We start from the raw sequence: 11751 nt of genomic DNA on the forward strand, positions 1-11751 counted from the left end.
CCGTTTTACCCTTCGCTTCTTATCAAGAACAGACCCTGTTTCCATAAATTTGTTTACAAGTATCCTAACACTGTCTCTGTGTGAAACACGAACATCTGGGAATTCTAAGTTCCTTACAAGAATTCGTAATGACGAAAGAGTCGTACATAAAAATGCTTTGTTTCAAATTGTACGTATAGCGTGACATTATTAGACTTATAATCCTGTACGTCTCTTATTTCCCCTTTATGAATAATAAAGAAGTGAGACGTGGATTATATTATCGGCGCAGTGGAAGTTAATTATCATTCAGTAGGTAATTAAAGTATTTAATGTAAACTTAATATTCATTCAACCATAATATTTATTAACAAATCATATCAGTAAATATTCTTTCCAAATTTATATATGTATCACATGGTTCATTCATAACCATTGAAAACACCTAAGAACAACATTTTAGTTTATTCAACAATAATAACCATATATAAGCTCCCCATTAAATTATAACAGTCCGTCCAATTAAATCGTCAAAAGTCAGTACGTAACGGCTATATGAGTCAACTGCAACCCTACCCAAAACCCCCACAGCCTATATGACCCGGAGCAATCTATCCTAAAGAAAACAATTTCCTTGTTTAGCACTTTTAAGAAGTCGAAATAACTATATTAACGTTAGGCAAATTACACCAGGCCATGCAGGCCCAAAAAGGGTGATACACGGAAATACAGTATACTCAGCCTGTGTCCAGTTAGTCCTACGTCTCCCCCAGTCGGCAAGGATCTGCCACGCTAAACTCCTCGCTCACCCAGCGCAGAAGCTTAGCCAATGGCATACCCTACCTTAGTCACATGTATATTGCGTCTTCAATACGTCACCAATGAGTTATTGCACCCTATGGGCTTACAGACTGCAGAAAAGCACAAGTAATATGTAAACTAAAACAAAACAATCTAAAACACTTGCAAACACATTAACACTTCACAAACACTTGCAAACTGGAGACCAACTATCTGGATAGTGAAGCACTGGCTCATCCAGTGCCAAGGTCAGCGTACAACTGTGGGTCTAAATGCCGGCAGATGCTATCTTACTTCTCGGCGTGTTGGCCGCCGCTTCACGGCGTTACCTTTAGAAATGACATACAAAATGCATGAAACTGTAAAACTGTTCCCTGCGAAATCCCAAAAGACATACTTTACCGCATCGATCTATGCGTTTGTGTTTCATCAAATAGATTTCATGCATTTACTTTTCTGTGGTACCCGATCTACATGGCAGGGTGGTTAGCGTAGAACGTTGCGACGCCAGGGATCCCAGGTTCGAAGCCCGGCCTTAGCATATGAATTTCAATATATCATCACTCATCCTCATCGTCGCGATGAGCCAAAAGTGGAAGAAAGCGACGTGAAAGAACGGAATCCAGTCAATGAGTTGCGGTTGCCAAAAGTCCACAGACAAAATGCAACACGGAGCATACCCGCACGTATTAATTCGTGTGGACGCGCGTATGGGTAAATATATCTTTATCATTTCCGATGAGTAATCTGATGCCACTCTTCTGAGTACCTGTCCAGTGAATCCTAGTAGACTCGAATCTAAAATATTTTCAATTCAATTTGAATTTTATGATTTGTAAAGTAGAAGTAGTAATAAAAATTTCCATGACTGAAAAGCAAGATATGAAATCTAACTCTGCCCCACTCCCCCCGAAAAAAATCCTGCGGACGCCTTTACTTGAAGTGCAAATGAATTACCGTCGATACATCTGTGGACGACTTGAATTAAGAATGTATCAGTAGTGACTACTTTATACAAGTCACGCTATATTCTGGCAGCGATATTCAATTTTATGCGGTGTTCGGAAAGTTACCTTTTAAAAGGCAACTAGTTACAGTTACAGTTACTTGCCTTAAAAAGTAACTCAGTTACAATTACAGTTACTCAGTTTAAAAACTAACTCAGTTACAGTTACTAAGTTTAAAAACTAACTCAGTTACAGTTACTCAGTTTAAAAAGTAACTCAGTTCCAGTTACTCAGTTTAAAAAGTAACTCAGTTCCAGTTACTCAGTTTAAAAAGTAACTCAGTTACAGTTACTCAGTTTAAAAAGTAACTCAGTTACAGTTACAGTTAGTTACTCAGTTTAAAACGTAACTCAGTTACAATTACAGTTACTCAGTTTAAAAAGTAACTCAGTTACAGTTACTCAGTTTAAAAAGTAACTCAGTTACAGTTACAGTTACTCAGTTTAAAAAGTAACTCAGTTACAATTACAGTTACTCAGTTTAAAAAGTAACTCAGTTACAGTTACTCAGTTTAAAAAGTAACTCAGTTACAGTTACTCAGTTTAAAAAGTAACTCAGTTACAGTTACTCAGTTTAAAAAGTAACTCAGTTACAGTGACTCAGTTTAAAAAGTAACTCAGTTACAGTTACTCAGTTTAAAAAGTAACTCAGTTACAGTTACTCGGTTTAAAAAGTAACTCAGTTACAGTTACTCAGTTTAAAAAGTAACTCAGTTACAGTTACTCAGTTTAAAAAGTAACTCAGTTAGTTACAGTTAGTTACTCAGTTTAAAAAGTAACTTAGTTACAGTTACAGTTACTCAGATTAAAAAGTAACTTAGTTACAGTTACAGTTACTCAGTTTAAAAAGTAACTCAGTTACAGTTACTCAGTTTAAAAAGTTACTCAGTTACAGTTACTCAGTTTAAAAAGTAACACAGTTACAGTTACTCAGTTTAAAAAGTAACTCAGTTCCAGTTACTCAGTTTAAAAAGTAACTCAGTTACAGTTACTCAGTTTAAAAAGTAACTCAGTTACAGTTACTCAGTTTAAAAAGTAACTCAGTTACAGTTACAGTTAGTTACTCAGTTTAAAAAGTAACTTAGTTACAGTTACAGTTACTCAGATTAAAAAGTAACTTAGTTACAGTTACAGTTACTCAGTTTAAAAAGTAACTCAGTTACAGTTACAGTTACTCAGTTTAAAAAGTAATTCAGTTACAGTTACAGTTACTCAGTTTAAAAAGTAACTCAGTTACAGTTACAGTTACTTGCCTTAAAAACTAACTCAGTTACAATTAGTTACCCAGTTTAAAAAGTAACTGAGTTACAGATACTCAGTTTAAAAAGTAACTCAGTTCCAGTTACTCAGTTTAAAAAGTAACTCAGTTACAGTTACTCAGTTTAAAAAGTAACTCAGTTACAGTTACTCAGTTCAAAAAGTAACTCAGTTACAGTTACAGTTAGTTACTCAGTTTAAACAGTAACTCAGTTATAATTACAGTTACTCAGTTTAAAATGTAACTCAGTTACAGTTACTCAGTTTAAAAAGTAACTCAGTTACAGTTACAGTTAGTTACTCAGTTTAAAAAGTGACTTAGTTACAATTACAGTTACTCAGTTTAAAAAGTAACTCAGTTACAGTTACTCAGTTTAAAAAGTAACTCAGTTACAGTTACTCAGTTTAAAAAATAACTCAGTTACAGTTACTCAGTTTAAAAAGTAACTCAGTTCCAGTTACTCAGTTTAAAAAGTAACTCAGTTCCAGTTACTCAGTTTAAAAGTAACTCAGTTACAGTTACAGTTAGTTACTCAGTTTAAAAAGTAACTTAGTTACAGTTACAGTTACACAGATTAAAAAGTAACTTAGTTACAGTTACAGTTACTCAGTTTAAAAAGTAACTCAGTTACAGTTACAGTTACTCAGTTTAAAAAGTAACTCAGTTACAGTTAGTTACTCAGTTTAAAAAGTAACTTAGTTACAGTTACAGTTACTCAGATTAAAAAGTAACTTAGTTACAGTTACAGTTACTCAGTTTAAAAAGTAACTCAGTTACAGTTACTCAGTTTAAAAAGTAACCCAGTTACAGTTACAGTTAGTTACTCAGTTTAAAAATTTACTTAGTTACAGTTAGAGTTACTCAGATTAATAAGTAACTTAGTTACAGTTACAGTTACTCAGTTTAAAAAGTAACTGAGTTACAGTCACAGTTACTCAGTTTAAAAAGTAACTCAGTTACAATTACAGTTACTCAGTTTAAAAAGTAACTCAGTTACAGTTGCTCAGTTTAAAAAATTAACTCAGTTACAGTTACTCAGTTTAAAAAGTAACTCAGTTGCAGTTACTCAGTTTAAAAAGTAACTCAGTTACAGTTACTTAGTTTAAAAAGTAACTCAGTTACAGTTACAGTTAATTTTACAGTTACTTTCCACTGGAAATTTTCTTGGAAACAAATCAAACAAATCGATTACTGATTGTAATAATAATAAAAAAACTATAGGATGTTGGTTTCACAAGGGGGACAATTATAAAGCCACAGATGAACAAACTACAGAAACTAGACACACTTCACAGCACACACTTGACAGCAATACGAAAGAATCCTCCTCCTAATCTCTTCTTCCTGCTTCTGGGAAATCCACCCCTATTCCGAGGTATGCATATCGCTTTAGAATTTAGGACTACCAAACGAAAGATGAAACATGCGATAAACCTGTCTCTCTGAAATGCCTGGAACCCAGAGTCTACCGACTGGCCACGGACAGGAGACAAATTTAGTTCAACAACTTTCTCTTTTCGTCTTCTATTTTTTGCAGGAATTAATGTAACTAGTAAATCCATAGTTCTGGTTCACTTTGAGTCCTAAATGCCAATAATTTACGACACTTATATAGCAACTTAAGTGTCATGAAGAACTCTAAATGTAACTGTAAAAGTAACCGTTGAAACGTTACTTCTATTGGAAAAAGTAACAGTTAGTTACATTTCTTCAAAGAAGTAAGTGTTACTTGTAACAAGTTACTTCCAAACACTGGTTTTATGTCACACGAATTTATTTTTTTATTTGTTCGTTTAGGTACAATGATATCATGACTGTTTATTACAAGTCATCTCATCCCTCACCTGACTACAACTCGAAGACTGGCTGGCTCACCAGGTTTCACCTGAACGGACTCAAGAAATGTGCTTCAAGTTCACAGAAATTACGACAGATGGCAGTAGTGCACAGAATAGAGCGGCAGTGTTAATCATCGGTAAAGAATAATATATATATATATATTTGCGCAAGAAATTTTGTGTCCTTTTTCATATCTTTTAAACAGTGATGAAGCAAGTTATCAAGTGAGGGTAACTTACTGAATAGATTGGTGGATGAGTAAATATTTCTGGCTGTAGATATGGAAAATAATTGTGATATAAAGATGTCGAGCCAAGCAATTTCATACGAGAAAAAGTAGGTGCAGGATTTTGATTAACATTGATTTTTAAAATACGTACCTAAAACTTTGAAATGTGAGAGTAGTGCATTACGTACAATTTATGATTTGTATAATACGCCTACAATGAATAACCACACTTTAGATTTATCATTGCCATTCAAACTTTATACAAATTTGATAGAATCAGAGTTACAATTACAAAAACATTGTATTCATTTTAGTAACAATATTTATCTTCCAGTATATTCTACAATTATATAATTGTAGAATACACTTTATGATAAATAATGGTACTAAAATAAGTATTACAGCCACCCAGATGGCGCAGTTGTAGCGTCGTTGCCTTGTTCGTTACCCGCTGGAGGCACATTGGGGTTTAAACTGTATGTCCCCAGACCTGATTAACCTTACTGTGCATAAAGTGGACTTAAAACACCACCTCAATTAATAAAATGAGTACAATGTGCTTGTAATTATAACTCTGATTCTATCAATTTTTTATAAAGTTTGAATGGCAATGATATACAGGGTGTCATTTTAATGGCGTCCACGGACCACAGAAACGTATACATGACATCGAAACAAACAACTTTTCTTAGCAACATTTTTCTCGTTGGTGTGTCGTTATGGAGCTACGGTCGTTCAAAAAAGCTCGTTTTGCCGCCTGAATGCTGGCAATCCAACATAACATTACGTTGATTAGGTTAGCTATGTAATGACAATTATTTTTTTTTCAGTAGTTGGATTACTTGGACTATCATTTCTCAAGTCAACTTTCACAGCATATGTACGAAAACATATATAGGTACATTGTAAGAGGATATTACATATAACTCTGTGGAAAGGACCAATATCCCTCAGCTAAATATGGCGCACCTTCTTCAGGGTAGTTTGAGAAACACGCAGAGGAAAATATAAGCAAGTATACAGGTGAAACATAATGACAATGTTGAACACATGATGACATTTGGAAGTAACAAGGGAAGAAGACGTCCATGTCCTACAAGGTGCTTTCATTTACGCTTCAAAGTTAGGAAGATGGCGACACGTAATTTATTCCTTTGCAATTAAACATTTCATTACTTCTCGCAGGGTAGAATCTCGTAATTGTGGATTCTCTATATCTGTTTCCACGAGTTTACGACTTACACTTTCATTTAACATGTCAGTACAGTCGACTGGATTCGTTGCATTTTTTTACATGCGTGTCATGTTTGTATATACAGGGTGACCAGAAATTTACCAAGCATAAATGCAGTATGACCTAGAGAACATGAACTCTTTGCAGATGGTTCAACCAATGCTACGTTTTACCCCATTTACTAGTTTACGCATCTGACTGCTACGCGGGTCAACCAGTTCTGTCCCCAGCGGCTCTGAGGCTGGGTGGAGACAATAGTGAGGAGGATAGGAGATTGGCAATGTCTTGGATCCACTCTCAATGTGACTACAGGGTTAGTATAAAAGAACGTGACATTTAAACGGAGAAGCTTGTTTTTCAAGTCCACTTTATGCACAGTTTCTGCTAATCAGGACCGAACCTACAGTTTAAAGTGGGATCCGAACCACTACGTGCCTCCAGCGGGTATCGAACACGGTACTACTTTATTACTAGGCGACATCACCACACCATCAAAGATTCCCATAGAGGAACAGTCATCGAATTTCAACGAATAATGTAATTGCCATTTTAAGTGGTCGACTTTTGCTCTTGCTAGCAAGGTTGTTGGGTTCGAATCCCGGTCCGGGCATGATCTTTTCAAGCATCCTTTTCTTCAACTACATCTAATCACCACTAATATCGAGATTGGCCTGAAGTGACTTGCTGGGAATGACACACGAAATTGTATCCGTCAGTATCTACCCCATCCTGAACCATCCGAGAGTTGAATAACGCTATTTCATGAAAGCATAATTGATCTCTTATATTTATTGTATTCAGTGGCAGAAAAGCTAAATAATAAATATTCAGTGTTCAATTTGTCTCATTTCCTTCTTGTGACTCCTTCTTGCAGTCTTCCTTCCTTTATGTTCTTTTCAGTTGGCACAGCGTCTCGCGTGGCAGGGATCCAGGTTCTAATCCCACCATCGGCATGGATGTTCTTTGCGAGTGCCTCTTCCTCAATTTCATTATATCATCACTCATCCTCATCTTCGCGATTAGCCAAAAGCGGAAGAAAGGCGAAGTGAAATTTACCAATTCAATCATCTATCTTCGTCTCCTTCTCTTCCCTTTCTCTTTAGCCATCTGCGCCTGTGGGTGATTCTAGCTCCGCTATAAAGAATTTACACTTTTTTTCGTGTGTGTTGACTAAGATTGATTTACGCCATTTTCGATACCTGCTGGAAGCACATGGTGTTTCGGATCCCACTATAAACTGTAGGTCCAATCTCGATTAGCCCATCTGTGCATAAGGTGATCGTAAAACAAAACTCAATGACTAACACATGAAATTACTAGGTACAGGGCCGGTCTTAGGTGGGTGCGGGGGCTGGGGCAAACAATGCGAGGTTTGTCCAGAAAGAAACCGAACTTTCAAATTTGGCCACCAATGAAACAATCCGCGTTGGTCAACTTACTAGCGCCGCGTAGAGGGATCCTTCAGAGGTACCAAGCCGTTCAGTGCACCAGTCTACATTATTTAGTTTTTATTCTGTGAGCAGTTAAGTGAAGTCGTGTTGCATACCTGCGGCGATTTTCTGATTCACAGAAAATGAAGATACTCGAAGAGCAACGCGTGTGCATCAAATTTTGTTTCAAATTGGGCAATAGACTCGACATGTTGCAGGACGTGCATGGGGAATGAAGGCTGTATGAACCGGACATAATGTGAGTGGTATGAGAAGTTGAAATCAGGCAAGGACATCCATTGTGGACGATGCAAAGTCTGAACAGTAGACCTAGTGGCCCGGTACTGAAACAACATTTGGGGCTCGGTGGGGCTCGCAGTGTTGACAACACTTTACTCGAAAAAATCACCAAGGTTTTTGGTCTAACCTAACCTAAAAAGCAAAGGAGTTGGCAATTTTGCTTGAGAGTTCACAAACCGGAAGTGGGGCTCGATCGCCTTAATGGATTTCTCTCGTAAGGCATGATCTCCACTTGATGGCGCAGTGTTGTCAACTTCTTACCCGAAAAAATCACCAAGGTTGTGGCGCTCGTTGTAGCCTTTTATGATGTATATTTTGAGGGGCAGAGTTGGTGATACTGTGGGCTCACTGTAGCCTTTTATGAGGGGGGTTTATTGCCCTCTGTTTACATCTGGCAACACTACCGTAGATTGACAGTGTTGTTAACCTACTGGGTTTTTTCACTGTAAATTTTCATCAAAGGACCTGAGGGGTCCATGTACTTTTTATGTCTGGCAATACTGTTGGGGGCCTAGTGTTGGCAACACTGTGGGTTTTTACTGTAGCTTTTTATGAGGGGGGTACCTATTGCCCTCTGTTTACATCTGGCAACTCTATTGGATGTTCCTTTTTTGAGGCTTGGGTTTTGCCAACCCATCCGAAGAAAATTCCACTATATGATCTTTCACTGGCTAAGCTAACCTACAAATAGGAGTTGGCAACACTGACGAGCATTAAATAATGATTTCGAGCCTCAAATGATGATTCGAGCCTCGTCGGTGTTGCCTACCCACTCTACAAAAATTCCACTATATGATATTTTGAAACTTTTGAATGCAACTTATCGTAATTTTCCAACTGTGGGACCAAATGTTTATATATCGTGACTTTTGTAAACCTCTTTCGGGAACAATGTGTCGCACACACACACGCGCGCGCGCGTGCCTGTATTGTGACGCAAGCAAACAAAAAAAAAAAACTTTGCGTGTTATTACAAAAAAACTTTGACCGTACTCTTAAATAACTAACAAGGACAATGAATCTTTTTGGCTTCCGCAAACAGATCAACATGGAGACTGCACCGCCAAATTTCAATAACCTCTTACCTTCCGTGTTATCTAAACTCAATGGTTTACTGATTGTTCATCTCAACAGCATTTGGACGAAACTGAATGACGATGTGGGCAAGATGTTTTATGTTTTTAATAACAATTTACATTTCTACGAAATTCCGATCGACGGGAAACTTCAAATCACCGTGAATCCGGAAAACGCAGGCGAAATCAAAATTTCTACCGGCAAGAATATTTTTCGAATCAAGCACGACAAGATGCTTTCTAACATTACGTACGATGTGTCTGCAGGAGATTACCTGTACGTGGAACTCCTCGGAGATTACGACAAACTCATTCCTCTTTTTGTAGAATTACGAATCGTCTATCCTATTATAAATAACCGTTAACCAAAAATGCCTAACGACATTTTCGGCAACACCAAGCGTGTAGACCACGCAGAAGAGATTCTCATGTTGGACATTCGAGTTAAGAAGTTGAGGACCGATTTGATCGCTTTGCAGGAGACCTTAAACAAAAGTTTAGAGTCGGAAATAGCTACGCTCCAAACGCAATGTCTCGACCCCATTCTGAAAATCGATTCCGAACTGAAGACGCTCATAAAAAATTATGTCGACGTACCTTCTTACGACAGCGTTCAAAATATACAGTTGAGCGTGGATTCGCTTCAAAATGATTTGGCCAAATTACAGCAATTTCAATCGAAAAATGAAGATTTGGAAAAACTGAAACTCGAAATCGAAGAACGAACTTCCGCAATCGAAAAGAATTTCTCTGAACTTCAAACCGTGGTGAACGATATAGATGCAGAACGCTTACATGTCGTCGTTTCCAAATTACAAGAAGAATTCACCAGCACGTTGGAAGAAATTAAATCCAAGTTGCAGACTTTGGAAGATACCATGACGAACCTACCATCGTCGGACGAACTGCAGGTCATCGGTAAAAGCGTCGCGAACATAAAAATTCAATTGGAGGCCTATCAAGATTTCGAACACATTCAAACCACCATCACCACGCTTCAGGCGTCCTTGGAATTGATCAACGAAGAAATTAAAAATATTCACGCTGAAGCGAGAGCGTTGACGAGCATTCAAGACACGTTGAGCACGGTTCAGCAGAAGATCGAATATTTAGAAAATTTAAACGTCGAAACGAATCTCGCTCATTTTCATCACGTACTCGACAACATACAGGGTGACTTGGAATCGTTACGGACGAGCGTGCCTTCGAGCGAAGATTTGGAAAAATTGAAAACGGCGGTGACGGCACTATCCGATTCGAGCGACATCAAAAGCTCATTGAGCGATCTCGAGAGTAGGGTGGCCAATCTCCCCACCTCCAAAGAATTGCACGCTTTGAAAAGGAACATATCTCGAATGCTGAAACGACTAGAAACGGAAACGGCGAACGTGGAACAGATTCGAGACGAAATTAGTTCGCTGGTGTCGACGCTGCCCACTTCGCAGAGCGTCGCCGACCTTCACACGCAGTTTACAGAGATGCGAAGCATCGTGAACGATCTTACCGAGAAGAGCTCGAAATTGAATCAAGTCGAGAATCTTCAGAACATTGTCGTCAACATCAGAGATCAAGTCGGAGTGCTGGAATCCACGCAGGAATCGACGCTGGCCTCTTTCGGCGCCAAGTTGCAAGAACTCAACGAAAACTACAAGCAGTTGAACGTGGAAGTGAAAATCAAACCGTCGTTTTCTGCCGTAACGGATACCATAGTCGAGCATTTGCTGCCCATCGAAAATAAACTCGGACAAGTTCACAGTAATCTGCTCGGCGTCGACACTAAATTCGCTAAACTGCATTCTCTGCAAGCCATCGAAATCAACAGCGTACCCAATCAACAGAGAATCTCCACGTTCGTCGAAGGTAACAAACTGTACATGTTACATCCTTATCATCCGTACTACAAGTTTCTCCTCGATGGCACAATTCAGATAAACGAATTTTCGTACTGGTCTCACGGTAGAAAAGCTAGCGTTCCTACCATGACTTTGATATCGAATCGTGGTGTCCAGAAAGCAGGAAACATTCCTCTGGCACGTTGGAACGAAACGCGCAACATATATGAAATACACGAAGACGAAGATCTCACCGTTTTCGACGTGAGTGCCGGCGATAAGCTGATCATTCAAAACACGAGCGAAGTGCCACCCTCTTTGAATCCCATCACGCTTGTGCTTCTCTTGAAACGTAATCTCTAAAAAAATGTCTAGGCAAGCCATCGTCGAAGAATTGCATAAACCTGCACGCCGTAACTACGAACGTTTGGCTGTGGTAACCAAGGGCATCGACGACCTCTGGCAAAGTGACCTCGTGGAGATGAGTAGCGGCAATTTGAAAAACGTGCATAAATTGAACAAGGGCAACAAGTACCTCCTCACCGTCATAGACACGTTTTCGAAATTCGCATGGGCTCTACCTTTGAAAGCCAAAACGGGAACATGCGTCACGGAAGCATTCAAATTAATTTTTCGCGAAAGCGGTGGCAGACAACCACGGTTTCTGCAAACGGACAACGGTAAAGAATTTTACAACGCCGTATTCCAAAAGTTTATTCAAAAACACAAGATTCGACATTATTCGAGCTTCAGTCACATCAAAGCCA

Source organism: Lepisma saccharinum, chromosome 21 (genome assembly GCF_977018435.1).
Source record: "Lepisma saccharinum chromosome 21, izLepSacc3.1, whole genome shotgun sequence".
Classification (NCBI taxonomy): Eukaryota; Metazoa; Arthropoda; class Insecta; order Zygentoma; family Lepismatidae; genus Lepisma; species Lepisma saccharinum.